The sequence below is a fragment of the Equus asinus genome, chromosome 6 (genome assembly GCF_041296235.1).
Source record: "Equus asinus isolate D_3611 breed Donkey chromosome 6, EquAss-T2T_v2, whole genome shotgun sequence".
Lineage (NCBI taxonomy): Eukaryota > Metazoa > Chordata > Mammalia > Perissodactyla > Equidae > Equus > Equus asinus.
The window spans coordinates 94,493,604-94,502,938 of NC_091795.1; the positions used below are offsets into that span (position 1 = coordinate 94,493,604).

General features: G+C 52.8%; 1 long non-coding RNA gene across 1 annotated transcript; it reads left to right on the top strand.

Moving 5' to 3' along the window:
* The first annotated feature begins 3,112 nt into the window (after positions 1 to 3,112).
* On the top strand, positions 3,113 to 9,048 carry LOC139045565 (uncharacterized). Its single transcript, XR_011504211.1, has 3 exons — positions 3,113 to 3,377; positions 4,470 to 4,574; positions 8,184 to 9,048. It is a non-coding gene; the product is annotated as an uncharacterized lncRNA (long non-coding RNA).
* The last annotated feature ends 287 nt before the right edge of the window (positions 9,049 to 9,335 follow it).

The window sequence follows — 9,335 nt, forward strand, 5'->3', positions numbered from 1 at the left end:
TTGGTGTTGTCAGAGGCTGCTCTGGAAGAGCTACCCTGCTTCTAAGCACTGGCCTCCTGCCTCTCCCAGAACATCGAGAGACCCTACAGCTGCAGGAGTGGAAGCCCGCAGGACCTGAGACCATCTTGACCTCTGTGTGTCCTTCCTAGAGAGCGGCTCAGAGAAGGGGATGCCTTCTGGAAGGCCAGTGGCCAGGTGTTTGAAAGCTGAGTCTCAGACAGGCTGGTTTCCTCCATCCCAAGTTCTTCCAGGGGCCCCTCAGCGTGTGCTGAGATGCAGGGTCAGCCCCGGGACAAGCCCAGCCTAGGGGGTGGTCAGCGGGGTGGCCCCAGTGTACGTGGAGCAAGAGCAGATACAATAATGTCAAGGTCAAGTGCTTGGCTCCAGGGCTGACGCTCCTCGCACTGCTGTGGACAGGCGGAGCCCTGTCAGCTGAGGAGGCTGGACAGCACTTTATCCCAGGGCAGCTGCCGCCCACACATGCCAGCTCCTCCCAGCGTGGCCTGTGCACAGGGGTGGATGCAGGACGGCGCATGGTGGCCCCAGTGTTTCCACAGATCTGTGTGCAATGCCAATGGGATAGGACCCTCCAAACCTCTCCCCCCATCACCACAGATGCTGCTACCTTTAGAATGGAGAAAGGTGGAGAGGACAGACTAACCAGCTCTGACGTCATGCAAAGTCCCCAGCTCCCTTGCCGCTTCCTTCCTTCTGCTGGCAGGAGCTATAGCATCTTCTCCAATCAGATCGCTCAGCTGCGCAGGCCTGGGCAGGCTGGCAACATTATCTACAAAGAGAATTGTCTATGCATTTGGGGAATAAAACTAGAAAGCACTTGATTTAATAAATGTCACGCACCCGAGGCATTTTCAGAAATGTATGCAGCACCAGCAGCCCAACAACCAGCGATGTCAAAGACGCAGCGTCACGCTGCCCGGTAAATAACGGCTTTGTACTTTTCCAGGGCGCTCCTGGGGATCTGTCCCAGAGGCATGCATGACTCACCAGCACCCATGTCAGCCCATTCCCTGAGCTCAGCCAGGAGCCATGCGTCCCCTGGGACCCTTTTTTTTTTTTTTTTTAAAGATTTTATTTTTTTTCCTTTTTCTCCCCAAAGCCCCCCGGTACATAGTTGCATATTCTTCATTGTGAGTCCTTCTAGCTGTGGCGTGTGGGACGCTGCCTCAGCGTGGTTTGATGAGCAGTGCCATGTCCGCGCCCAGGATTCGAACTGACAAACACTGGGCCGCCTGCAGCGGAGCGCGCGAACTTAACCACTCGGCCACGGGGCCAGCCCCCCCATGGGACCCTTCTGATGTTTGTGAACATTGTTCTCTTTGAGTTTGGGACCCACCTTCCACAACAGACTGGGCCCCAGGCTCCATTACACCCCAAACAGGCTTGGGCTCCCTTCCTCCTTTCTCCAGCCGCCCCCTGGATCATGAGCATCCATCTGATGGTCCATTGGTGCTATGGGACCATGAGTTAGTTGGGCATGGCTGGAAAGGAGGGAGGGGAATGGCATCTGGCGATATCTGGCTGACTTGGTTGGGGGTTCTGGAGCTCTGCAACTGGATGAAGATGGGTCCCCAGTGGCAAGGATGGAGGGAGGCTAGGACCAGATGGACCATGCTGATATCTTTAGACGGAGCTGTCCCTGGAGAATGCTCAGTCAGGGGCATCTGCTGAGGTGCCTGCCTGTGGACTCCTGGGTAGCTGTGGGAAGCAGGTGGCCAGAGCTGCTGGGAGCCCTGCGGAGGAGGAGGAGCAGCAGCAGGAGGAGTGAAGGGGATGATGGCGGGAAGGGAATTGCCCATGGGTGCTGGAAAAGGCCAGACTGAGAAAGGTCTGCCTGAAGCAGAGGGCAGGGGGTTGTTGACTATCTGGGAACAGGCTCCCTCTTCCCCTTCCCCTCCAAGTCTACGGGGGGGCTGTGGTCCCCCATTTAGGCTGAACCCTTCAAATCAGCTGCGATGTAGTAGAAACCGTCATAAGCTTTCCTTTAGGCCGTGTAATTCAGCATCCAAACAAGGTACTTCTGAAAGCAAAAGAGGGTGATCTCGATCGTTGTCCTGGGTGACAGGCGTACATCAGAACATCCAAGACACTGGGTACGTGCCCGCCCTGGTCTGGAAGACCTGGCCTAGCACAGGCTCAGCACCTACCAGCTGTGTGCCGCTGAGCACGGCACCTCATCTCTCTGGACCTTGGTCCTCTCGTGTGTGAAATGGGTACAGTACGACATGACCCATGGGGTGTCCGAGGGCAGGATGATAGAACAGATGTGACTCGACTTGTACAGCACCGATCAGAAGTCACAAGTCACGGCCAAGTCCTCACAACCAAGTGTACCCGGACGGAAGGATAGGGAGGCGGTCACCGGGTGATTTTCCTACCCTCTCAGGAACGGCCCTGGGATGACAGGAGAGGGCATTTCTGAGGACAGTGAGCTAGGGAGGAGCCTCTGGGAAAATTGTGACTGTCAGACCAGAACAGGGACGCTCGGTAGCGCCTCTTGTTTCCCAGAGGACCCCCATCCATCATCATTTCCCCGGACATTGCCAACAGTCCTGCTGGCTGGAATCGGCATGGCGCCTCCTCACCGCAGACTAGGAAACTCAGTCCCAGCGGATCACAAGGGTTCCTGCAGTGACACGGCCAGAATCCAGACCTCTGGAGCCACTTGGAGGCCTGCTCCCTCCAGCCCACATCCCCAGACAATGGGAATTTCTGAGAATTCCCGCAAGCCAGGCACGGGCGAAATGCCTTAGTTACCGCCCCATTTGACCCTAAGAGGAAGTATCACGTTCCCCATTTTCAGAGAAGGAATCGAAGACCCCAAAGTTGAATCCCCAGCTCCAGGGTCAAGTGGAGACCAGAACCCTCCTCTGCCCGACCCTACAGCCCATAGCCTCCTTCTAGGATGTTCCCAGGAAAGTAGGCAGGGTCTGGCCTGGAGCCCAGCCAACAGGATGCAGCCTGAGGGACGCCTACACGGGTTTGTGTTTCCTGAGCCTTTGATAAAATGAAGTCTGCAGGCCCTGCTGGTGGGGTGGAGAATCCACGCCTTCCCGGGGTGACCTGGGGTGACCTGCTTCCTGCCTGCATGTGTGTGGCGCAGTAGGACTTATCACGGGAAGGACGTCTCTCCTGCTGGCACAGCTTCAGTCTTGACCCTCCTGTAGTAAGAGCCCCACGGCCCGCCCCCATCTCCGCTCTTCCAGCAGCTCCCGACCTCAGCTCCATTAGGGGAAGGACCTCACAGCTGGGAGCAGGGGCTTCCAGGCAGCGCTACCAGCTCCAACTAGAAGCTTCCATGCTGACTCTCCCTTCACATCCTCGTGTTCTTGCAGAAACGCCAGCTTCTCCTCGAGCCCGTGAGTGTTTCATACTGCAGAGACCCCGTGCACACACTCCAATCTCCTTCATCCTGTCGCATCTTCCCCCGAGCGCTGAGCCCCTTCTTTCGTCGACACAGCTTGCTCATTCACTGTGTCCGTTGTTCAGTGTCTGCCCCCATCTCCACCACAACGCAAGCTCCTAAAGGGCGGGGCGGCGGCCGCTGTATCTTGTAGGAACCTAAAGACACTCGTCTGAGACCTCTGCAGAGCTCCAGCCAATGGCACCCCATCAGCAGGCCCCTTCTTGGCCTCCTGGGCCTTGATCCCACCCCCGCTGTGTGCACCCCTCCCCGCTCTCACACCTTGACCCTGAAGCTCGCGTTGCCCTTTGTCCTTGCAGCTTTCTGGGCTGTGTAGGGTCCTCTTTGTCTAGCGTGGCACTGTTTGCCCAGCACCATCCAATGACCCTCATTCGATCTCCCTGCAAGGAGGGCGTCGTTGCCCCTTCTGGACAGATGGAAACTCTGGGCTTGGCAGGTCCGCAGTGGAGCCGCGACTGGGACTCCACCTGAGGCTCCTGATCCTGCCGCGGAGGCTCCAAGCGGCTCCCCGTCACAGCCCTGACAACCCTCGCCACCCCGGGGCCGCCTTCCCAGCACCCGGGTGCCCTGACTTGCAAGATGGGCTTCCTCAGTTTGAGGAAAACCAGCTTCCTTGTGTCCGGTCCTGCTGCTCCCTTCCGGAACTGCACAGCACACGGGAACCGGCCGTTTCTGCACAGATGGAGGCCGGCTCTCACGACCTCCTCTTCTCTGGCCTCCGCCTTTCCCACTTCCTTCAGCTCCTTTCCCTGGGACCTGGTTTCCCATCTGGCTGGCCCAGGGAACAGGAATAAGAGGGTGTTTCTGGTCTGGGTTTTTAGGAAGGGGACTGGAGACTTCAGTGAGGCTGCCTCATGACAGCAGGGGCAGAGCCAAAAGTATGACACTCCAATTTAAATATCCACCCCCAAACTGCAATATTTGGAGGACAGAGCTTTTCCTTTGAGCTGGGAGCTGGATGGGCAGGGTGTGGCTGTAGGACTGCTCAGGACCATCTTGCCAACCTCACGTGTGAACCTTTTTGCAGAGTAACCTGCAGCAGAGGGAAAGTGAGCTAAGAGGTGGAGAGAGAGCTCTGAGGCAACATCTGAGGGCCTGGATACAGCCAGACCTGCATGCACATTGTGAGCTTGTAAGTCCCTATTGGTGTATTTACTTATTGTTCAACTGTTTATTTTGCTTAAGCCAGTTTGAAATGGTTTTCTATCACTTGCAACCCAAAGCTCTTTGACTGATACAGCTTTGTGAGCACAAAGTATCCAATAGTTGTGCCTTAAAGACTGGGATCCTAACAAAGTTGAAGCTTATAGTAGTTACAAAACAATCATGATTATGTATATCATAATTCATATTAATTAATAATATAATTATAAAATAAGCCAAGCCATCAATCCAGAGTCACAGGAAAGGTCTGAGGCCATGTCTGTCCATGTGCCTGAGAACAATTCATGCTAATTAGGAAAGAAAGAAACCAACATGTAGTGAGTACGCCTACTGTCTGCATTCCGGGCACCGTGCTAGGCCCTTTCACTCACTTTAGTTCTTCTTCCCAACAAGGCTGTGAGGCAGCGTGTCCCTCAGGATAACTCCAGCTGTGATAACAAAAAGACCCAAATTGTATAAGGCTTGACAACAACAGAGGCTGACTTCTCACTCACACCCGCTCACAGTGCACGTGCAGAGACCCCACTTCCTTCCATCCTGGGGCTCCACCAGCCCCAGAGCCTTGAGGTCATCTGCATTCAGCTGGCAGGACGACCACAGAGCCTGAAGGGGGCGTGCCTACTTCTTAAAATCTTTGACCCAGGAATTGTGCATGTCACGTCCACTCACATCCCATTGGCTAAAACTCCCCTATGTGGCCACACTGAACTGCATGGGGGCCGGGAAGTACACCCAGGAAGACAAGGAAAAGGGCACAGCGTGCAGTGTCTCCTACGGCAGGGTGTCATCTGCTCCGAGACGAATAAGGGAGGCTTGCTGATGAGGGATGAGGGTGACTGATGAGGGACTGAATGAGGATTTGGACTCAAGTCTGTCTGAGCCCAAGTCCAGCTCACTCGCCTTTTCTGCATGCTGCCTGAATCGGTGACTGGGGAGACACCGTAGGGAAAACCCTAAACACTGGGAGAATGAGTCCACATGGAACGGAACAGAGAGGGACGTGCCAGGCAGTGAGGGCGGCTCTCTGTCAGAAGCGGGTGGCTGTGGCTGGGCTGGTCAGTCAGTGCTACACGGAGGAGGGATGGTGGCATATGCTCTGGTGGGCATGACAAGCACCTAGCAGGGGCCCTAGCTGGACTCCAGCGAGAACCTCAGTTGTATGTCTTTGGATGATTCCAGAGGCAGGAAGTAAGAAAGAGGGTCAGGCTTGACAGCAGTACGGGAGCGAACTGGGGGGAATGAGCGCCTGCCGGTGGTCGGGCCTCAGTTTCCCAAGCAAGGTCTCCCACCTCTATCAGGGCATTTTAAAGAGGAAGACGGAGATGGCCCCACTCAAACCTTTGAGGCTCTGTCAGAGAGAGGAGTGAAAACATCCTAAATGGTGGACTTCTGGAATGTGCCCCCTAATCCTTCAGCCCCCCCAAAGTCCCCCACCCTTCCTTCTTGTCCATACTCCCTTGGACAGGCTTGCAGTCACAGCCGTGGGGCTTCCTTGCAGGGCCCGTCTGAGACAGGGACCCTGGAGCCCACAGCTCAGAGCAACATGGTGTCCAGAGGACACTGGCCGCAGGCCCAGCCCTGCTTCCCATTGTCTGGATTGCCTCCCCTGTCTGAGAGCATCTGTTGAAAGGAAAAAAGACCGAGTAAGTCCAGCCTGAGCAGCCTGCAGTGGTAAATTTGGAGGGGCCTTCTCATCTCCCAGCGTGAGTCCTGGTTCACACCCAAGGGCAGAGGCCCGGGGTAGGGCAGGACTCTCCCAAGGTCACCAGACAGGTTAACAAACAAGCGTGTTTGTGTTCTTGGGAAAAAGGTGTGCCCGGCCACCCCACTGATGGCAGTTTCCATGGTGCTTTCTATTGACTGGAGATAAAGGGGCGGTTAAGTCTTGGGTAAATATCCGGACTTGGAAGCAGAGGCTGGTCTGCAGCACAAACATGCTTTCTTCGGTTAGGGAGCAGCCGCTTCCTGCTCCCTGGACTGACCCCAGCCCTGCTTGGGGCAGCCGGCAGCAGGGCCTGGTTGGGGTCGGCCTATCCATCGAGGCTGCTGGGAATGAGCCTTCTGAAGAGGTGGATCCAGTCTTGTTCTCAACCTTAGCTGTGGGTTAAAATTACCGGGGAATTCAAAATACCTTTGCCCGGGCCCGGTCCCAGAGACTTAGATTTTGTTGGTTTGTGGTGGGGCCCAGGCAAGTGATTTAAAAGTCCTCAGTTGACTCCAATGTGACCCAAGAGCCGAAACCCACCGAGCTAAATTAGGAAGGCCCAGAGTGACAGGAGCCGCATCACTGTAAATGGGGCCAGACACCAGTGCTTAGTGTTTTCCAATTTCAGTGGCATGAGCACTCCCACCGAGTGCCGCATTTGAACAACCAGTTCGCACAATTCCTCCAATTTCATACCGGGTTCTCACCACACAATCTCATCACCCAGAGGGCACTTGCAGGATGACCTCTCCTGGCTGGCGCACAACACAAGAAGGGACGCTTCCAGGCTGTCAAAACCGAGAGTCACAAAAATGACTTTTGGAAAGGATGACAGAAAATAAAAGCTTTCCTGACAATGGATGACAAGGGGACAAACCACAGGAGAGGGTCATTTAGTGCAGGCGCAAAAAGTGCTCAGCTGAGAAGCAGACGGAAGGCTTGGCACAGCCAGGGACGTGCCCATTAGTGACTCTGAGAGCAGCAGCAGACTTAAGAAGTCAAGTATAAGCAAAGAGTCTCGGGAGACAAAACAGCTACGTTCTGGAAGATACTGGCCATGCCTGCGGGCTCTCAGGCCAGCAGAGGACATGGGACCAAATTCCCAGCATGCAGGCCCTGTGTCCTCAGCTCCCTTTCCTGCCCCATATTCAGGTGAACAGTTCTTGATGGGTTTCCATCTATTAAAATTGGTGGCCTTGACTGGATTTCACGGTTGGGAGGGAAGGACTGAACCTGAGAGCAAGGGAGCAAAACAGGTAAGACCTCTCTTTCCTGCAGGTGGGAGCTGGTTGGGTGATGCCGTCAGGAAGCTGCTCCGACCCTGTGAGAGAGGAGCTTTGGGTAGCCTGCAGCAAAATGACAGTAACGCTGGTGGGATGAGTTTTTCCTACCAACTATACTGGACAGCAAAGTGTGTCCAGTGTAAAGGACTGGCCTTTGTGCTGAGATGAATAACCGTGTCCTTTCACCTATGAAATTATGGGAGAGCGGATGGCAGTTGCTTATTTTTTTAACAGTCCTCCCTTGACACAATGGGAAATTGGAGACTTTCTGTGGGTCCTGCGTAGCTGGGAGAGGGCATGTTACGGTCTGGGAGTCCCGGAATCTGACAGTGATGGATGTGGTTCGACTCCCTCATTTACAGGTGGGATGACTGAGGAGCAGCAAAGAGGGAGCAGCTTGTTCAAGGTCACAGGGAGGACACCTCCCAGTGTGGAATTGGGGTTCAAGAACACGGGCCTCTTCCAGGCTCTGGCACCTCCAGGTCCAAGAGGCCCTTAGTGCCATGGTCATTGCACCAGTTTCCAGAAGCTACTGTGACAAATTACTACAAATTTAGTGGCTTAAAATAACACAAATTTATCCTCTTAGAGTTCTGGAAGGCAGAAGTCTGAAGCGGGTCAGCAGGACTTGTTCCTCCTGGAGGCTCAGCCCGACAACAGAACACATACTCTTCTCAGGCTGATACTGGCATCTCCGGGATAGACGACACAGCTAACAAATCAAATCCCAATAGATTTCAAAAGATAAACATCTCACAAACTATCTTCTCTGACCGCAACTGGATGAAGTCAGGAATCTGTAATGGAAGGAAGACTGGAAAATTCACAAATTTGTGGAAATTAAATAACACATTCTTAAACAAACAATGAGTCAAAGAAGAAACCACAGGGAAATTAGAAAATACAACAAAAGCAGTGCTAAGGGGGAAATTTGTAGCTATAAATGCTTATACTAAAAAAGAAGAAAGATCTCCAGTCAACGACCTAACGTTACAACTTAGTGAACTAGAAAAAGAAGAACAAACTAAACTCAAGCTAGCAGAGGGAAGAAATAAGAAAGACCAGAGCAGAGATAAGCAAAATAGAGAATAGAAAAGCAATAGAGAAAAATCAACGAAATCAAAAGTATGTTCTTTGGAACTATCAACAAAACTGACAAACCTTTAGCTAGATTGACTAAAAAGAAAAGAGAGAAAATTCAAATTACTAAAATCATAAATGAAATTGAGGGCATTACTACTGACTCTACCGAAATAAAAAATAGGCGCCCGGCCCCATGGCTGAGGGGTTAAGTTCGTGTGCTCCGCTTCAGCGGCCCAGGGTTTCACCGGTTCAGATCCTGGGCGCGGACATGGCACCGCTCATTAGGCCATGTTGAGGTGGCGTCCCACATGCCACAGCTGGAAGGACCCACAACTAAAATATACAACTGTGTACTGGGGAGATTTGGGGACAAAAAAAAAAAAAGCAGAAAAAAAAAGGAAAAAAAGAAGATTGGCAACAGTTGTTAGCTCAGGTGCCAATATTTAAAAAAAAAAGATTGCTTGTCTTAAAAAAAAAAAGAAAGCAAAAATATTAAAAGAGAATACTATGAACAGTTGTACATCAACAAATTGGATAACCCAGACAAAATGGACAAATTCCTAGAAACGCAAAACCTACCAATGCTGAATCATGAAGAAATAGAAAATCTGAACAGGTCTATAAGCAGGAGGGAGATTGAGTCAGTAATCAAAAATCT